This window comes from Salvelinus fontinalis, chromosome 5, assembly GCF_029448725.1.
Source record: "Salvelinus fontinalis isolate EN_2023a chromosome 5, ASM2944872v1, whole genome shotgun sequence".
Classification (NCBI taxonomy): Eukaryota; Metazoa; Chordata; class Actinopteri; order Salmoniformes; family Salmonidae; genus Salvelinus; species Salvelinus fontinalis.
The window spans coordinates 55,448,128-55,469,115 of NC_074669.1; the positions used below are offsets into that span (position 1 = coordinate 55,448,128).

Here is a 20,988-nt window from a genome sequence, read left to right on the forward strand (position 1 = left end):
AAGATGATGGTACAAAAAAAGGTTGTCTTTTTCTTTGTACTATCTTTTAACAGATCTAATGTGTTATATTATTGTACATTCCTTTTACATTTTCACAAACTTCAGTGTCTCCTTTCAAATGGTACAAAGAAAATACATACCCTTGCTTCAGGGCCTGAGCTACAGGCAGTTAGATTTGTATATGTCATTGGGGGGCAAAAATTGAAAAAAAGGGTCCGATCCTTAATGCAATGCAATGCGCAATACAGATTATATGAAAGATTCAAACATGATTAAATGTTTCTTTATACACAAATACCCCAGCTTAGTTCATAACATACAGCTCATGAGAAAGTGCAGACATACAACTTTTTCATTCAGCTGCTGTGTTTGTAAGGCAGGGAAAGACACTGATCTTACTTCAGGTCTGTTTGGTGTTTTCTCCTACTAATGGGGAAGATTTATTTTTTTCAGGAATATCAACAGATCATAGAGTGATTTAGTGTTGTTAGATACAATGATTTTGTCAGTGTCTGAGGTTGAACTGCCACATTGGTAAGCAGCTGCTCTTGTGATCTTGTAATGAGGCCACACCTGTCCAACTCGTGTAAGAAGTTCAGAACGAGAAAGTGTAGGCTATATATAAAAAATCATGGCGCTCAAATTGAAAATTATCAAATTAAATAATGAGATTTCTATCAGCCTTATGGAGATGTAGATTACATCTCACATTCTAGCTTTCGAAATTGTAAACACGGTTGCATGGGATTTCTCTTAAAGTATCAATGCAGCCGTTTTTATCCCAATATCAAATCATTGGTTTAAAATTTAAAATGTTAAAAAATTACAAAAATAGATAATTTGAGAGCCTTTCAACAGGCACAACCAACGGACAGAGTGTGTGTGTGGGGGGGGGGGGGGGGGGGGGGGGCAAACTTGACGACGACTTGCGGGCAGTGAGGTCCAAACAACAATGACAAAAAATATAGACAAAAACTTATTTTGGGTGGAAATTATACCACCTACAAGGGCACTTTGAAAACTGGAAGGGCACCTGCCTGTTGGAACTTATCACTCCTCTCATCTCCTGTTGTCTGTTTTTCCCAAGAGGACAAAAGTTCACCAAACCCACATCCTCACACAATGACTGCTGAGTGCTATGTGTTAGTATAAAGCAGGTCACCCATGATACAAATCAGTATTTGAAGTCCATCCATCACTAGGTCTAATTTCCAAGTATAATGACATCCTGTCCAGTCCAGTATGTGGTACAAAATAGAAACACTGCTGTATTAACAAAGCTTTCTCTCAAGCTTTTAGTAGCCAGTTATCAGACTGTGTCAGTAAGATTTTCAGAGGATTGGGGAAACAAATCAACAAGTCCAAACCTGTTCATAAGATGAACAGGTTCAGGCAGTCAGTTGATGGCTGCTGTCTTTTGAAAGTACACGTATTACCGTTTTGTGTACATACTGTAAATTGCAAGGCACATGCAAAACATTTTCAAATATTGGTACAATCAAATGCAGTATGTGCATAATGGGTGGTAGGTATTTTGACTTGAGATCTACAGTGCCTTCAGAAAGTATTGACACCTCTTGCCTTTTTCCCCATTTTGATGTTTTACAGCCTGAATTTATAATGGATTTAATTGAGATTGTGTGTCACTCACCTAAACACAATACCCCATAATGTCATAGTGGCATTATGTTTTTAGAAATATCCCTTTGAGCATGGTGAAGTTATTAATTAGACGTCGAATGGTGTATCAATACACACAGTCACTATAAAGATACAGGCGACCTTCCTAACTCAGTTACCGGAGAGGAAGGAAACCACTCAGGGATTTCACCATGAGGCCAATGGTGACTTTAAAACAGTGACAGTTTAATGGATGTGATAGGAGACAATTGAGGATAGGTCCACAACATTGTAGTTACTCTACAATGCTCATCTAAATGAGCACTAATAGCCTGTACAGAATAAAAAATATTCCAAAACATGCATCCTGTTTTCAATAAGGCATTAAAGACAAACTGCAAAAAATGTGGCAAATAAACTAAATTCATGTCCTGAATGCAAAGTTTTACGATTGGGGCAAATCCAGCACAACACATAACTCAGTACCACTCTTCATATTTTCAAGCATGGTGGTGGCTTCAATATGTTATGGGTATGTTTGTCATCGGCAAGGACTAGATCAATTTTTGGGGGATAAAAATAAATGGAATAGAGCTAAGCACAGGAAAAATCCTAGAGGAAAACCTGGTTGACTCAGGGGTGTGAATACTAATATAAATGAGATATTTCTGCATTTACTTTCAGTACATTTTTTTAGATCTAAAAATATGTTTTCACTTTATCATTATGGGGTTTTGTGTGTAGCTGGATGAGAGGAAAATAAATGTAATCCATTTTGAATTCAGGCTTTAATACAACAAAATGTGGAATAAATCAACGGGTCAAGGGGCGGCATGTAGCCTAGTGTTTAGAGGATTGGGCCAGTAACCGGAAGGTTGCTGGATCGAATCCCTGAGCTGACAAGGTAAACATATGTCATTATGCCCCTGAACAAGGCAGTTAACCCACTGTTCCCCGGGAAGGTCGTCATTGTAAATAAGAATTTATTCTTAACTGACTTGCCTAGTTAAATTTAAAAAAGTATGAACTTACATTTCCATGAAAATCTCTTTTTCATCAATTAATGGTTTACACAAAAGTAAGAGTTCCATGTGCAGATCTCAAGTCAGAACACCGCCATGTGTATAATCCAACAAGCAAGGTCAGGTTTTTAAAGGTAAACTATCTAAGTAAATACTAGACATAGGACAGATTGTAATTAGTGTCTAATTATTAAAAAGTGTCAGATGTGTGCAGTACATTTTAAGCCTAGCGTCACTCCTCTCATCCACAAAAAGGTATAACATTGGGAAATGGCTCATTCTCAGTTGGCCAAAACATTGTTAATACGTTGAATGAGCCTGATTACACGATAACGTGCAAGTCTCTACAAGTTCATTTTGTGGGTGTAGTCTTTGATATCACAGATGAAGGTGATGACATGCCAGCATAAAAAATGCACTGCTTATAATATGGGTGGCCAAACCTAGTCCAGAGAGCAGCATCCGGCAGGCTTTGTTCCAGTGAAGCACTAACAAACTGATTCAAATAATTAACTTATATTGGTCTTCATTCAAAAGAACCATGATTCATTCATTCAGTTGAGCTGGAACAAAAACATGCATGAACTTCAGCCCTAGAAGACCGTGGATTGGCCACCTTTGGTGATGTACTCTCACCATGGGTTCTATAATCAACTTTATTTTCTAAGATGTCAAACACATTCGTGTTCTTTCACTTGCAAGAGTGCATATGTGTAAACTGCAGTACGAGTTAAACAACTATTGTAGAACAACCAATGAAGTTGTGAAATCTAGTTCAGTTGGGAAGAACGTCAACCCAGTAAGCCTGCTTTGCCAACCCACACCACTTGTAAGCTAATACCAGACATTAGAATTCATAATGTGAAGAAGCAGGCCTACACTAACCTCATATAACCATCCTGATCTTACAATGTGTTTTGCTACAAAGATAGTGAAACACATTGTGAAGCTTGCGAGATCAGGATGGTTATACCAGGCTAGGCCTATACCCCAAGCAACTACCGAGTTGTTCTGAAAAGCCGGAAAATTATAAAAATAAATGGAAGCTTACATAATACGGCTTGCAGCTTCAGTTACAGTAATGTAGCAATGTGATTGACTTCTGTCAGTTGCTAAGCATTCAGGACCGTAATGGCCAGTTCTGAGTAATGAAATGGCTTAGACTTAACAAGGCAGTATTATGAACAATGACTATGGTCATCTTCAGTGGATTGTCTAATGCGAACACCCGAGTAAACCGTTTCTTCAACCCTCTCTGAGGCATCTGCACTATCATGTCCTCCCTGCAAAGAATTACAAAGTAGTTCATTACTTTAACACTTAAAGCACAGAGACAGAGAAAAAAACATCTACGTATAATACTAACTGGCACTACACATTTCTGTGAGTGTTCCGTTTTTCCTTGTGTCAGCTGTGGTCTTTTCTGGACAATGTGGTTCCTAATTTTACCAAGCGCGCGCGCGTGTGTGTGTGCGTGTGCGTGTGCGTGTGTGTGTGTGTCTATAGAGTCTGAGAGAAGATAAAAAAGAAGGGACATACTGAACTCCTACAAGCATGCATTCTTCGATTTACTTAGTGTAGGCTACATACACTAAACATAAATACATACAGTTGAAGTCGGAAGTTTACATACACTTATGTTGGAGTCATTAAAACTCGTTTTTCAACCACTCCACAAATTTCTTGTTAACAAACTGTAGTATTGGCAAGTCGGTTAGGACCACAATCTACTTTGTGCATGACACAAGTCATTTTTCCAACAATTGTTTACAGACAGATTATTTCACTAAATCACAATTCCAGTGGGTCAGAAGTTTACATACACTAGTACGCAAGTATTAACACCATGGGACCACGCAGCCGTCATACCGCTCAGGAAGGAGACGTGTTCTGTCTCCTAGAGATGAACGTACTTTGGTGCAAAAAGTGCAAATCAATCCCAGAACAACAGCAAAGGACCTTGTGAAGATGCTGGAGGAAACAGGTACAAACATATCTATATCCACAGTAAAACAAGTCCTATATCGACATAACCTGAAAGGTCGCTCAGCAAGGAAGAAGCCACTGCTCCAAAACCGCCATAAAAAAGCCAGACTATGGTTTGCAACTGCACATGGGGACAAAGGTCGTACTTTTTGGACAAAATGTCCTCTGGTCTGATGAAACAAAAATAGAACGGTTTGGCCATAACGATTATCGTTATGTTTGGAAGAAAAAGGGGGACGCTTGCAAGCTGTAGAACACCATCCCAACCGTGAAGCACGGGGGGTGGCAGCATCATGTTGTGGGGGTGCTTTGCTGCAGGAGGGACTGGTACACTTCACAAAATAGATGGCATCATGAGGTATGAAAATGATTGGTTACAAATGGGTCTTCCAAATGAACAATGACCCCTAGCATACTTCCAAAGTTGTGGCAAAATGGCTTAAGGACAACAAAGTCCAGGTATTGGAGTGGCCATCACAAAGCCTTGCCCTCAATCCTATAGAAAATGTGTGGGCAGAACTGAAAAAGCGTGTGCGAGCAAGGAGGCCTCCAAACCTGACTCAGTTACACCAGCTCTGTCAGGAGGAATGGGCCAAAATTCACCCAACTTATTGTGGGAAGCTTGTGGAAGGCTACCCGAAACATTTGACCCAAGTTAAACAATTTAAAGGCAAAGCTACCAAATACTAATTGAATGTATGTAAACTTCTGACCCACTGGGAATGTGATGAACGAAATAAAAGCTGAAATTAATCATTCTCTCTACTATTATTCTGACCTTTCACATTCTTAAAATAAAGTGGTGATCCTAACTGACCTAAAACAGGGAATTTTTACTAGGATTAAATGTCAGGAATTGTGAAAAAATGAGTTTAAATGTATTTGGCTAAGGTGTATGTAAACTTCCGACTTCAACTGTATACCAAGACCTCGATGTCACCGATTGTGATGTAGGTCTATTCTGTGATAGTTGGACAACACCGGCGTAGATTATATCAGTACCATTTGCATGAGAACATAGAATAAAGACACAATGTTACCCTTCTATCGATAATATTAACAGTTACTTGCATGGAAGCCTGTATTTTCGCATCAACTCAGTCTCAAAAAAATCTTGTGTTACTTAATCATATAAACTCAGAGAAGGCATCATACTAACCTTTGTGTTTTAGTTCTTTTTTTCCATTATATCCAAACTTTTAGCCCGAGTGTCATCAAGCCAACAGCTATCAGGACACCAGACAGTATACATTTCCGTTTAGTGATAGAAGGAGGTACAGTGGGACCTAACAAAACAAAACACACATTAATCTCTGTGTCAGGGTAATTTCATCTCTCACACACTGTGCTCAAACCTTACAATGTTTAACAAAAGGGGTGAAAATGTTTAAAGTAAACATTTTGAAAATATGCAACTAAACTGACACTATTTTTACGGTATTGGAAAACTCCCTTAGGTGGTTCATTTTCTGCATAATGTTTGACAATATTTTATGACGCATTGCAAAGAATGTACAGTGCATTTGGAACCCTTCATTTTTTCCATATTTTGTTACTTTACAGCCTTATAATAAAATGGATGAATACCCCATAATGACAAAGCCAAAAACTGTTTTTTATACATTTTTGCACTTATTAAAAAAAAAAAAAATACAGAAATTCCTTATTTACATAAGTATTCAGACCATTTGCTGAGACACGAAATTGAGCTCAGGTGCATCCTGTTTCTATTGATCATCCTTGAGATGTGTCTACAAATTGATTGGACCCCACCCGTGGTCAATTTAATTGATAGGACATGATTTCGAAAGGCACACACCTGTCTACAGTCGTGGCCAAAAGTTTTGAGAATGACACAAATGTTAAATTTCAAAGTTTGCTGCTTCAGTGTCTTTAGATATTTTTGTCAGATGTTACTATGGAATACTGAACTATAATTACAAGCATTTCATAAGTGTCAAAGGCTTTTATTGACAATTACATGAAGTTGATGCAGAGTCAGTATTTGCAGTGTTGACCCTTCTTTTTCAAGACCGCTGCAATCCGCCCTGGCATGCTGTCAATTAACTTCTGGGCCACATCCTGACTGATGGCAGCCCATCCTTGCATAATCAATGCTTGGAGTTTGTGGGTTTTTCTTTGTCTACCCGCCTCTTGAGGACAAGTTATCAATGGGATTAAGGTCTGAGGAGTTTCCTGGCCATGGACCCAAAATATTAATGTTTTGTTCCCCGAGCCACTTAGTTATCACTTTTTCCTTATGACAAGGTGCTCCATCATGCTGGAAAAGGCATTGTTCGTCACCAAACTGTTGCTGGATGGTTGAATGGTCTCAGGATGAACGGTCTCAGGGTGCTTTACTGTTGGCATGACACAGGACTGATGGTAGCGCTCACCTTGTCTTCTCCGGACAAACTTTTTTCCGGATGCCCCAAACAATCGGAAAGGGGATTCAGAGAAAATGACTTTACCCCAGTCCTCAGCAGTCCAATCCCTGTACCTTTTGCAGAATATCAGTCTGTCCCTGATGTTTTTCCTGGAGAGAAGTGGCTTCTTTGCTGCCCTTCTTGACACCAGGCCATCCTCCAAAAGTATTCGTCTCACTGTGCGTGCAGATGCACTCACACCTGCCTGCTGCCATTCCTGAGCAAGCTCTGTACTGGTGGTGCCCCGATCCCACAGCTGAATCAACTGTAGGAGACGGTCCTGGCGCTTGCTGGACTTTCTTGGGCTCCCTGAAGCCTTTTTCACAACAATTGAACCGCTCTCCTTGAAGTTCTTGATGATCTGATAAATGGTTGATTTAGGTGCAATCTTACTAGCAGCAATATCCTTGCCTGTGAAGCCCTTTTTGTGCAAAGCAATGATGATGGCACGTGTTTCCTTGCAGGGAACCATGATTGACAGAGGAAGAACAATGATTCCAAGCACCACCCTCCCTTTGAAGCTTCCAGTCCGTTATTCAAACTCAATCAGCATGACAGAGGGATCTCCAGCCTTGTCCTCATCAACACTCACACCTGTGTTAACGAGAGAATCACTGACATGATGTCAGCTGGTCCTTTTGGGTCAGGGCTGAAATGCAGTGGAAATGTTTTTGGGGGATTCAGTTCATTTGCATAGCAAAGAGGGACTTTGCAATTAAATTAATATTTGTGTCATTCTCAAAACTTTTCACCATGACTGTATATAAGGTCCCACAGTTGACAATGAATGTCAGAGCAAGAACCAAGCCATGAGGTCGAAGGAATTGTCCGTAGAGCTCCCAGACAGGATTGTCACGAGGCACAGATCTGGGGAACGTTACCAAACAAATTCTGCACCATTGAAGGTCCCCAAGGACACAGTGGCCTCCATCATTCTTAAATGGAGGAAGTTTGGAACCAAGCACCAAGACTCTTCCTAGAGCTGGCTGCCTGGCCAAACTGAGCAATTGGGGGCGAAGGGACTTGCTCAGGGAGGTGACCAAGAGCCTGATGGTCACTCTGACAGAGCTCTGGAGAGACCTGAAAATAGCTGTGCAGTGACGCTCCCCATCCATCCTGACAGAGCTTAAGAGGATCTGCAGAAAAAAATGGGAGAAACTCCCCAAATACAGGTGTGCCAAGCTTGTAGTGTCATACCCAAGAAGACTCGAGGCTGTAATCACTGTCAAAGGTGCTTCAACCGAGTAAAGGGTGTGAATACTTGTTTTAAATAATGTTTTAAATAATAATATTTCAGTTTAAATTTGAGGAGAAAAATTTCAAACCTGTTTTTGCTTTGTCATTACGGGGTGTGTAGATTGACAAGGAACCAAAGAGAATCAAACAGAAGCACACGGAACGAAACGGGAGGGACCTACCTGAATTTCTCCAATAAAAACGGTTGTTTTCATTGCAAAAGGTAACTGTTTGCAACGGTGTGGACTAGTGATTAAGCTTCTGGATGTCTGTGATAGAAATCACTCTTTGGTTAAAAAGCAAAGACGGAAGTCAGCAGTAAATATATCAATTACCACAAAACATTTTCTGATAGTGATTTATTAATACAAATGGTGCGTGCAGGCAGTCAATCACATAACCTCTCACTCCCACTCTGAGCCATTCATTGTTGTTGTTTATGTATGTAGCTAGTGAGCTAAGCTGTTGAATTAGCAATGTCTTTCAAAAGGAGACAACTCACAAATTCAGAAATAAAAATTTCTGACATTGAGTCTGAAAGTCAGGAATCAGATTCTGACAGTGACAGTGAGGAGCTTCCCCCCAGCCATTGAGAACCCTGAATCTGAGGACCCCTTGTCCACTGACAAAGTCCCAGTTCCCTTTGAAGATGCTGGTGGTGATGGAGGCAGACCGACAGTGGATGAAGTACAGGAGTTCTGTGGTAGCTGGAAGGCTGCCAGCCATTTCACCAATCCTGACCCTGCTGTTTGCTTTGACGAGTCCCAGTCTGGAGTGCAACGCCCCTTGCCATTTCCATCTAAGGCAGAGTGCTTCAAGTTGTTTCTGACAGAGGAGCAGGTGGGAGACATAGCAGAGACCAATCGCTATGCCTTGGAGATACAGGAGAAGAGAGAGGGACAACCACAATTTGTGAAATGTATACCTTCCTGGTGACAGTCCTTCTCATGGGGATAGTAAAGAAGAACTCCCTAAGAGAATACTAGAGCACAGATCCTATGTTTGCACCTCCCTTCTTTGCCACCCACTTTTCCCTAGAATGCTTCCTAGTTCTGCTATGCTTCCTAGTTCTGCTATGAGCAAATGTCTGCAGACTTGAACTGCACAAACAATTGGGAAGTGTTCAGGGAATTTTGTCCGGGTCAGAAATGTAAAAAAAAAAAAGTTTATTGGTCCGCAAAAGTAAAAATGACTACTTTTATGTGAATGAATTAGGCCGAACACACCTTAATTCAAACTGTTCTTAGAAAATACGAAGCTTGTTAGAAAATAATTTGAAATTGACAAGTTGAAAACAGCCTATAAATAAAAACAGGCTGCATGCTTTGGTTTGAGGGCAAAGTGGATTAAATGTACTGTTGCGTAACAATCACATTCTGGAATGGAGAGAATATACATACATCACGTGCATAAAAAAAAAACTCACGCTGGGGCAACCGTTAGAGATATTTGGAGCTCACGCATGAAAGGGTTAAAGCAAGGCCCCTGAACTCTCGTGTATTTTCTGCACTATGCAATGATATGGGCAGCGAGCATGTAATGCTTTTACAACATACAGAAGTACACTAGTTATGAAGTGCACCATAATGAGATCCTGAGGCCCATTGTGAGGCCCATTTTTTTAAGGTATCTGTGACCAACAGATGCATATCTGTATTCCTAGTGATGTGAAATCCATAGATTACGGTCAAATACATTTATTTCAATTGACTGATTTCCTTATATGAACTGTAACTAAGTGTCACGCCCTGACCTTAGATATCTCTGTTTTTGGTATATATTTTGGTTAGGTCAGGGTGTGACTAGGGTGGGTATTCCACGCTGCACCTTGGTCTCCTTCATACAATGAACGTGACGGAAGATCCCACAACCAAAGGACCAAGCAGCGTGGTCAGGAGGAATGGACCTGGGAGGAGATTTGATGGAGCAGGACCCTGGATGCAGGCTGGGGAGTATCGCCATCCGAGGGAGGAAATTGAGGCAGCGAAAGAGGAACGGCGACGTTACGAGGAGTATTACCAACGAGGCAAGCACGAGAGTCAGCCCCAAAATATTTTTTGGGGGGGACACACGGGGAGATTGGCAGAGTCTGGGTTTAGACCTGAGCCAACTCCTCGTGCTTACCGTGGGGAGCGTGTGACTGGTCAGGCTCCGTGTTATGCAGTGATGCGCACGGTGTCTCCAGTTCGCATTCATAGCCCGGTGCGCTCTATTCCAGCATCGGCCGGGCTAGAATGGGCATCCAGCCAGGACGGAGGGAGCCGGCTCATCGCTCCTGGTCTCCAGTACACCTCCTTGGACCAGGATATCCTGCGCCGGCTCTGCGCATTGTGTCTCCGGTGCGTCTGCACAGCCCAGTGCGTCCTGTGCCAGCTCCCCGCACTTGTCGGGCTCAAGTGAGCATCCAGCCAGGACGCGTTGTGCCAGCTCTACACTCCAGATCTCCAGTGCACCTCCACAGTCCAGTACGTCCTGTGCCTCTCCCCCGCACTCGCTCTGAGGTGCGTGTCCCCAGCCTGGTACCACCAGTGCCGGCACCACGCATCAGACCTCCAGTGCGCCTCCACAGTCCAGTACGTCCTGTGCCTCCTCCCCGCACTCGCCCTGAGGTGCGTGTAATCAGCCCGGTGCCACCTGTACCAGTCCCACTCACCAGGCCTCCAGTGCACCTCCACAGTCCAATACGTTCTGTTCCTGCTCCTCGCACTCGCCTTGAGGTGCGTGTCATCAGCCCGGTACCACCAGTACCGGTCCCACGCATCAGGCCTCCAGGGCGCCTCCACAGTCCAGAGCTTCCGGCGACGGTTCCCAGTTCGGAACCTCCAACGACGGTTCCCGGTCCGGGGCCTCCAGCAACGAGCTGCAGTCCAGAGCCTCCTGCGATGATCCACGGTCCGGTTCCACAAAAGCAGAGGGATCAGTGTAAGGAGGGGGTGCTGCGTTCAGAACCGGAGCCACCACCGAGGGTAGATGCCCACCCGGACCCTCCCCTATAGGTTCAGGTTTGCGGCCGGGAGTCCGCACCTTTGGGGGGCGGGGGTACTGTCACGCCCTGACCTTAGATATCTGTTTTTTGTATACATTTTGGTTAGGTCAGGGTGTGTCTAGGGGTTTTTCGTATGTCTAGGTTTTTTTTGTATGTCTAGGGTTTTTGTAGGTCTAGGGGTTTTTGTATAGCTATGTTGGCCTGATATGGTTCCCAATCAGAGACAGCTGTTTATCGTTGTCTCTGATTGGGGATCTTATTTAGGTAGCCCTTTTTCCCACTTCTGGTGTGGGATCTTGACTATGTGTAGTTGCCTGTCAGCACTATTGTATAGCTTCACGTTTCGTTTGTTATTTTGTTCGGTGTTCATTCTTTTAATAAAGAGAATGTACGCATACCACGCTGCGCCTTGGTCTCCTTCATACGACGAACGTGACACTAAGTAAAATCTTTGAAAATGTTGCATGTTGCATTTATATTTTTGCTCAGTATATGTTCTCATGCAGATGGCACTGATATGATCTACGCAGATGTCATCCAACTATCTACAGAATACACCTACATCCCAATTGGTGATATCGAAGTGTTGGTATATGTATTTATGTTAAGTGTATGTAGCCTACTGTCACGTCTGCTCCCGCTCTTCCTTTCCCCTGGCGCTTGAGGGCGCCAGATTACCCTACATCACACGCTCCTGCCATCATCACTCACACCTGCCCTCCCTCGTCACTCGCTTCAGCGTTATTGACTCACCTGGACTCACTTATCACCTGTTATTTCCTCCCCTATATTTGTCAGTTCCCTACCTCTGTTCCCTGCTGCTGCATTGTATTGTTCTTGTCTTTTGAATTTGTTTCTGACGCTGTTCCTGTCTCGTCTCTGTCCGTTATAATTAAATGTTTTACTCCCCGTACCTGCTTCGTCTCTCCAGCGTCATTCCGCCTGACAGCCTAGACTAAGTGAGTGGAAGAAGGCATGCTTGTAAGAGTACAGTATGTCCCTCCTTTTAATCTTCTCTCTAACTTTATAGACAGACACACACGCACGAGCTTGGTAAAATTAGGAATCACATTGTCCAGAAAAGACCACAGCTGACAAAGCAAAACAGACCTGGAACTCTCACAGAAATGTGTAGTTTCTGTTAGTATTATACGTAGATGTTTTTGCTCTGTCTCTGTGCTTTAAATGTTAAAGGAATGAACCACTTCATGTCCTTTCTTAAAAAAACAAATACATCTACTATTTCTTTCATTGTTAGCCCAGAAAATCTCAAGTGTTATTACATACAGCCGGGAAGAACTATTGGATATAAAAGCGATGTCAACTTACCATCATTACGACCAAGAATACATCTTTTTGGGTCTGCCTCATTGTTTTGGGTCTGCCTCTGGGATAAGATTGCATATCCAGGGTGGAGGTCCGAACAAAGGATTCGGTTCGGGAAAGATCCTTTGTTCGGACCTCCACCCTGGATATGCAATCTTATCCCAGAGGCAGACCCAAAACAATGAGGCAGACCCAAAACAATGAGGCAGACCCAAAACAATGAGGCAGACCCAAAACAATGAGGCAGACCCAAAACAATGAGGCAGACCCAAAACAATGAGGCAGACCCAAAACAATGAGGCAGACCCAAAACAATGAGGCAGACCCAAAACAACGCGGTCGCCGCGGGAGAGGCAGACGGAGCGGCCCACTGGTCAGACTCAGAAGGTGAGCACACCATCCACATCTCCGGAGCATATTACTCGCCAATGTCCAATCTCTAGATTACAAGGTGGATGAAATTAGGGCACAAGTTTCCTTCCAGAGAGACAAAGATTGTAACATTCTCTGTTTCATGGAAACATGGCTCACTCTCATATGTCGTCAGAGTCGGTACAGCCACCCGGTATCTTCACGCATCGCACCGACAGAAACAAACATCTCTCTGGTAAGAAGAAGGGCGGGTGTATGCCTTACGGTTAACCGTCTCATGGTGTAATCACAACAACATACAGCAACTCAAGTCCTTTTGTTCACCTGACCTAGAATTCCTTACAATCAAATGCCGACTGCATTATCTTCCAAGATAATTATCTTTGATTATAATCACAGCCGTGTATATCCCCCCAAGCAGATACCTCCACTGGACTATATGTAAACTGGAAACCATACATCCTGAGGCTGCATTTATTGTAGCTGGGGATTTTAACAAAGCTAACCTAGGATCAACACTCCCTAAATTCTATCAGCATATTGAATGCGCGACACGAGCTGGCAGAAATCTGGATCAATGCTACTTGAACTTCCGCGATGCATACAAAGCCCTCCCGCACCCTGCCTTCGGCAAATCTGACCATGAACCCATTTTGTTGCCGCCAGCCTATAGACAGAAACTAAAACGGGAAACGCACGTGCTCAGGTCAATACAACGCTGGTCTGACCAATCAGATTCCACGCTTCAAGATTGTTTCGATCATGTGGACTGGGATATGTTCCGGATAGCCTCAGACAACAACATTGAAGTATACGCTGACTCCGTGTACGAGTTTATTAGCAAGTGCATCGGAGATGTCGTACCCGCTGTGACTAGTAAAACCTTCCCTAAACAGAAACTGTGGATTAATAGCAGGATTCGCGCAAAACTGAAAGCGGAAACACGACCAAATACGGAAAATGCAAATATTCCCTTTGCAAGGCAATCAAACAAGCAAAGCGTCAGTATAGAGACAAAGTAGAGTCGCAATTCAATGGCTCAAACACGAGACGTATGTGGTAGGGTCTCCAGTAAATCACGGATTGCAAAAAGAAAACCCCAAAAACGTGTACTATTGTTTGTACAGATGAACGTGGTACCTTCAGGCGTTTGGAAATTGCTCCCAAGCATGAACCAGACTTGTGGAGGTCTATAATTTTTTTCTGAGGTCTTGGCTGATTTTCTTTTGATTTTCCCATGATGTCAAGCAAAGATGCACAAGTTTGTAAGGTAGGCCTTGAAATACATCCACAGGTACACCTCCAATTGACTCAAATTATGTCAATTAGCCTATCAGAAGCTTCTAAAGCCATGATATCATTTTCTGGAATTTCCCAAGCTGTTTAAAGGCACAGTCAACTTAGTGTATGTAAACTTCTGACCCACTGGAAAGGGGATACAGTGAAATATAAGTGAAATAATCTGTCTCTAAACAATTGTTGGAAAAATAACTTGTGTCATACACACAGTAGACGTTCTAACTGACTTGCCAAAAGTATAGTTTGTTAACAAGAAATTTGTGGAGTGTTTGAAAAACAAGTTTTAATGATTCCAACCTAAATGTATGTAAACTTCCGACTTCAACTGTATAATTATATTTAAGGTCCCTCAATCAAGTAGTGAATTTCAACCAATAAAGACCTGGGAGGTTTTACAAAGCCTAGCAAAGAAGGGCAACGATTGATAAATATGTAAATATGTAAATGATAAATATGTAAATAAAAACAGCAGACACTGAATTAATTAGGATGGTGTATCAATACACCCAGTCACTACAAAGATATGTCCTTACTAACTCAGTTTGCTGGTGAGGAAGGAAACTGCTCCAGGATTTCACCATGAGGCCAATGGTTACAGAGTTACAGAGTTGAACGGTTGTGATATGAGAACTGAGGATGGATCAACAAATCAACAACATTGAATTTACTCCACAATACCAACCTAAATGACAGAGTGAAAAGAAGGAAGCCTGTACAGAATATAACTATTCCAAAACCTGAAAAGAGCTAAGCACAGTCAAAATTCTAGAGGAAAACCTGGTTCGGTCTGCTTTCCAACAGACACTGCGAGACAAATTCACCTTTCAGCAGGACAATAACGTAAAAGACAAGTTAAAATCTACACTGGAATTGCTTACCAAGACGACATTGAATGTTCTTGAGTGGCCTAGTTACAGTTTTGACTTAAATCGGCTTAATTAAAACTCAATGGCAAGACATGAAAATGGCTGTCTAGCAATGATCAACATTCAACTTGACAGAGCTTGAAAAAAGTCATTAATGGGCAAATATTGTACAATCCAGGTGTGCAAAGCTCTTAGAGACTTACCCAAAAAGACTCACAGCTGTAATCGCCACCAAAGGTGCTTCTACAAAGTATTGACTCAGGGGTGTGAATACTTATGTAAATTAGATTTTTCTTGTCTTTATAGGGTATTGTGTGTAGATGGCTGAGATTATTATTTTTTAAATACATTTTGAATTCAGGCTGTAACACTACAGAATGTGGAATAAGTCAATAAATAACTGAATACTTTCTGAAGGCAATGTAGACTAGCCTACAACACCACACTGCAACGAATTATTGAGTACAAAATTATACTCTAAGCTGTAGTGAAAATGTCATTTGAATAACGGCGCTAAAGCCCCGTGATTTGAATATTTCATTCGATTTGGATCAGTTCTGGGTCTAGTCTCAACAGTTTATACGATCTAGAATGGCACAGTAGCAGGCCAGTCCAGCTGTATTTGTACTTCTGATACTGAGATGCGCTGTCTGTTGCAGATCATCATTCTCCTAATTCACCTTATACTAATGTGGCCACATATGCTTCCGGCAGGCCCAGTCATTCAGGAAAGCTTAAAGTGTGCTCTGCCTCCTCTCCAATCCAAACAGCTATTCCTTGCACACCTAGAACCGAATGCTTCAACAGTTCCCTGTGTGTATCAAGAATGGCCCACCATCCAAAGGACATCCAGCCAACTTGACAAAACTGTTTGAAGCATTGGAGCCAACATGGGCCAGCACCCCTGTGGAAGCTTTTGACACATTGTAGAGTCCAGAACCCTAATGTGTTCCTAATGTTTGATATACTCAGTGTATGTTTGTCAAACACATCACAACAGATTAACCCCTCTAGTAGTGTAAATATACATTTTACCCAAAGCTACACAATCGACAACAATGACCCCCACTAGCCATGCTAAGCATATAGCTAAGGCTTAACTAGCCCTATGAACTTTATAACCATTGTTCACAACAAAAATATTAATTACTTAAACATCTAACTACAAGAATTCAATAGTGCAATATAGAAGTATCTAAATCTGAGCTTTATTTAAAAAAATAAAGTCATCCGGAGCCTAAATTTGTATATGTGTGGAAAGGTCAGCAACACAATTTTGTTAGGTTCCCCTCCATGTTAAATCCTTTCCACCTTGTGTGACTTCAATACATACAATGGGGAGACTTAGAATTTTCTAGCTTAGACAAAACATTTAAAAACTATAAATGCACATTAAACATAACAACAGCAACCCATGAAATAGTTAGCAAAACATGTTCTTACTACTTCGAGGTATATTTTGTATAGTTACATTACATCTTGACCAGCTTGGCCCGCATCCAACCAGCACTGACCAGCATAGACCAGCTTGAAATGTATCATGGTCTATGCTAGTTTTTTCTGCAGGGGTGCTCTTCCTTCTCTCTAATCCAAGTGGCTATTCCTCACGCACCTAGAACCTAATGCTTCAATATATCCTAATAATACGTCATTTAACTTTCAAAAGTTCTACAGCTGCACCATCGAGAGCATGCTGACCGGTTGTATCACCACCTGGTACGGCTGCTCGGCATCTGACCGTAAGGCGCTACAGAGGGTTGTGCGTACGGCCCAGTACATCACTGGGGCCAAGCTTCTTGCCATCCAGGACATATATACTAGGCGGTTTCAGAGGAAACCCAAACATTTTTCAGACTCCAGTCACAGACTCCAGTCACTCCAGTCATAGACTGTTTTCTCTGCTATCACACGCAAGCGGTACTGGAGCACCAAGTCTGGGAACAAAAGGCTCCTTAACAGCTTCTAACCCCAAGACTGCTGACCATTTAATCAAATATCCACCCGGACTATTTACATTTACATTCTTTACTTAGGGGTTACCAGGTGCACGCAGAATGGCCAGACACAGAGTGTCAGAGAGCTCAGGCCGGCGGGTAGAAGGCATAAGACATTGACATGGGGCTATGGATTGGTTAGGGGGCTAGGTGATGGTCGCCCATCCAACCAGGCCCGTCCTCTGGTATGACTGTGAGTCAGGTTGTGACTCGCTGTGGAAGTCAAAGGGTCACCAGGTGCACAAGTAGGCCTCCATACAAGGCGAGGGGCACTCGGAGTCCGAGCAGGGGCAGCCGGACCCGGGGGCTAGGGGCAGCACTCAGGCCATAGAGGTTGGAGTGGGGACTTAGCCTCTGAGCTGAAAAAAAAGTGGGCGGGTCACCAGGTGCACAGAGCCTGTTTCAGGTTTCTAGGTGCATGTGGTTCCTGACGGAATATAGACATCTTAGTGTCCGGGGAGGGGTGCTTAAGTGTGGGTGCCCCAGTTATCCTGGTGGGCAAGGTTCTGGAGCTGGCTGAGCCCCTCCCGGGACATGGTGATAGATGATGCCCAGTGAGAGGGGTGTTGACCGGGTAGGGAGAATAGCCGTAGAGGTCTAGAGATCTGTAGTTCCAGGGAGTAAGCTATACACTCTCAGGCCCAGGAAGAGGGCCGGCAGGGAGTGTAGTCTTAGAGGCCTGAGTCAGAGGTCACCAGGTCAATGGGGGCCTGCCTGGAGGTCAGGAGGGCTCCAGGGAGAAGGCCCAAGTGAATAGGTGTGTGAGTGACACTGTCTTTCAGCGGGGCAGAGCAGGCAAATTAATGTAAAATCGTGTGAGATGAAAATGTACAAACTAAAGGGTGTGCAATATAGGATAGTCAATGGACATTCCAAACCTTGGTTGAGTCCAGTAGATCACATGAACAAGGAGTTATTGAAATTAGAAAATGTACACAATTCATGTAACAAAGTGTGAGATGAAAATGGACAAACTAAAGGGTGTGCAATGTGTAGGCGCACTGAATGTACATTCTGAACTGTGTTTGAGGTCAGTAGGTCACATGACCAAGGAGCTATTGAAATTAGAATGTAAAAAAAGTTGATACTTTGTTTGCGCTCCCTAACTAATTCAACTCAGAATACGTAATGCTGCTCACATTTCCACATGTTTATTAGCTTTGGAAAGTGAATTAATGTCAAAATCGTGAAAATAAGACCTGTGCAATGTTGTGCACAATTTTTCCAACATCATGACACTTATTTGGTGTCTGTGTCCTAAGTGGTTTGAAAGCTATTGAGGTTTGAAAGCCGAATATCTGGCGAATATCCAAAATGAAACTGTTTTTACCTTGGTCCTAAGTTAGTAGGCTAAATAATGCATACAAAACGAAAGAAAAGAGATGGCTATAGAGTACATGGGGCAAAAGCGCTCTCTGTTAAATTATTATCATTTGACGTAGTCAGTCAGCACAAGATAGTCTACATGTCCATATCCATGTGTCGCGGTTGCTTCGAAATTTAAAAAAAGTCCATAAGGCTTAAGTCATAAGCATAGGCTATATGAATAATGTAGTCTACATTCAATTATTTTTGGAATGCCTTTTACAATTTGCTGATAGCCCATGTTTGGTTAACCTGTTCAGGTATTACATTCCACTCCTCGTACTCCGTGTCATCTGGTATCATAACTGTCGATTTTTCCCTGGCAGTGAGAGCTGTTCGGTGGTGTGTTGTGTGAGAGATGTGACTGTCGTGGTACGGTAAAGATGAGAGACTGAAACAGACTAACAGCAATGTACTCACCCACAACCTCTTTCCGAGGAAATGGCAGGTTTTGAAACCAGAGCTGTATACTTATTGTGCGACTTTATTCGTGGGGAATGGTGTTTAAAAAGGACAAGGACTATAGGCTAAACAATAGATTGACAACGAATTAAATGTATAAATGAATAACAGTAGGTCTAATAGGCTAGCATATACATTATGAGAAGACATGCCTATATATCACAACAGTAACCAACACAAAGTACAACTTCTACAGTAATAGCCTACTTACCGATGATGAAACGTACTGATATTCCCAAATATTGAAGCGTTGTCATTTTCTAGTTCTCTATTGCTGGGACTTTAGAGGTCTCTTCACAGCCGCTGTATTTCCAATAATCTTTTAGGCGGGCTGAGTTATGTACTGTTGTGCTGTGGATGACCCGTTTCAATAGCAGCCGCTACACTACTTCCCCTTCCTTTTCTCGGCGCGTTCCAGGAAGAAATACAGGTGTGCCAAGCTTGTAGCATCATACCCAAGAAGACTCAAGGCTGTAATCGCTGCCAAAGGTACTTCAACAAAGTACCGAGTAAAGGGTCTGAATACTTATGTATATGTGATATTTACTTTTTTTATTTTTAATACACTTGCAAAAATTTCTGAACCTGTTTTTGCTTTGTCATTATGGGGTATGTGTGTAGATTGATTAGGGGGAAAACGATTTAATCCATTTTAGAATTAGGCTGTAATGTAACAAAATGTGGAAAAATGTAAATGGGTCTAAATACTTTATTTGCACTGTATTTCACCGATGTGAATGTAGCCAAAGACATGACTGAAACAGGAACCAATTGCCAATTTATGTGTACAGTGTATATATACACATACATGTGATATTTGAGGCTCTCTCTCAGTAAGTAATGAACACACATGTTATATTATGCTTTTAGCTTGTGGGTATGTGATATGGGTTAGATTTTAAAGAAAACCTTTTATTTTATTATTTAACCTTTATTTAACTAGGCAAGTCAGTTAAGAACAAATTCTTATTTACAATGACGACCTACTCCAGCAAAACCCTCCCCTAAACGGATAACACTGGGACAATTGTACGCCGCCTTAAGGGACTCCCGATCAGTCGGGATCGAACCTGGGTCTGTAGTGACACCTTAGACCGCGGCGCCAGTCGTCCTCCCCCCCCAAAAAGGTATTTATAACCAATGGCAACCTGCCACGTTGAGTTGAGGTTTGTGGTTGGAAAACTACATTAGTGTCTGACTTTCGGCCGTTGCAGATGCACCTCCCCCTACCTCACTCCTTCACAACCCCCTAAAGGCATTAAAAACCTTTTAAAAAATGCGCACCTGGTAAATAGCAGCCGCTGCACTTCTTCCACTTCTTCCTTTTTTTCTGCACGTTCCAGGAAGGGCTCACTTGGTAAGAGCTCAATGTTAGAGTGTATAAGCGCAGAAGTATAGGCTACCAGCATCTATTCAATGGCTTGGAGCAGCAAACAAGCAAGCTAGCCTCCATCAGGGTGCTCTGCTGTCCCCCCGCTAGGTGTCGCTTGTGCCATCGTTTGGGTTGTGTCCTTGTTTTTATTACTTGTGACAGTGTACCAACCTGGGTGCTACCAGTATTGCGGTGCTGAGGATTTGTTGTCCTTGTGACTTGCTTTCGGGTTCGGAGACCAGGAGATCAGGAGACCAGGAGACCAGCAAGATCAGGAGACTGTATGTTTCGGTTGCAGTTCTCCCCTGAGACCTAGGTGTAGCGAGGCGCACCATGTTTAACGACGCTCCTACTAAGGTTCCAACAAAGAATTTAAGATGCCTTTGAGAAACCAGACCCTGGTTGCTGTGGAAATTGACCCACTACTACAGTTCACTTTGTGCGTGTACTTCATCTGGCTGAGTCTACCTTTAAAGTTAACCTAACCTATCCCCTGACCCATCACCTTATGCATTACTGCCCCACAAAGGCAGGAAGTGACATCCCCAAAAACTATACAACACATAAATGCACGTCTTTCTGTCCCTAACACTAAAACTGAAACTAAATAATATACTAACAAAGAAGTGTTTCTATAAAACTTAAACTAAATAAAA

At 42.5% G+C, this 20,988-nt stretch overlaps 1 pseudogene; it reads right to left on the bottom strand.

Annotated features, from left to right (window-relative positions):
- LOC129855883 (SLAM family member 9-like) overlaps window positions 1-19,372 on the bottom strand; it is a 39,990-nt pseudogene extending 20,618 nt beyond the window's left edge.
- Between the last annotated feature and the right edge of the window lie 1,616 nt (window positions 19,373-20,988).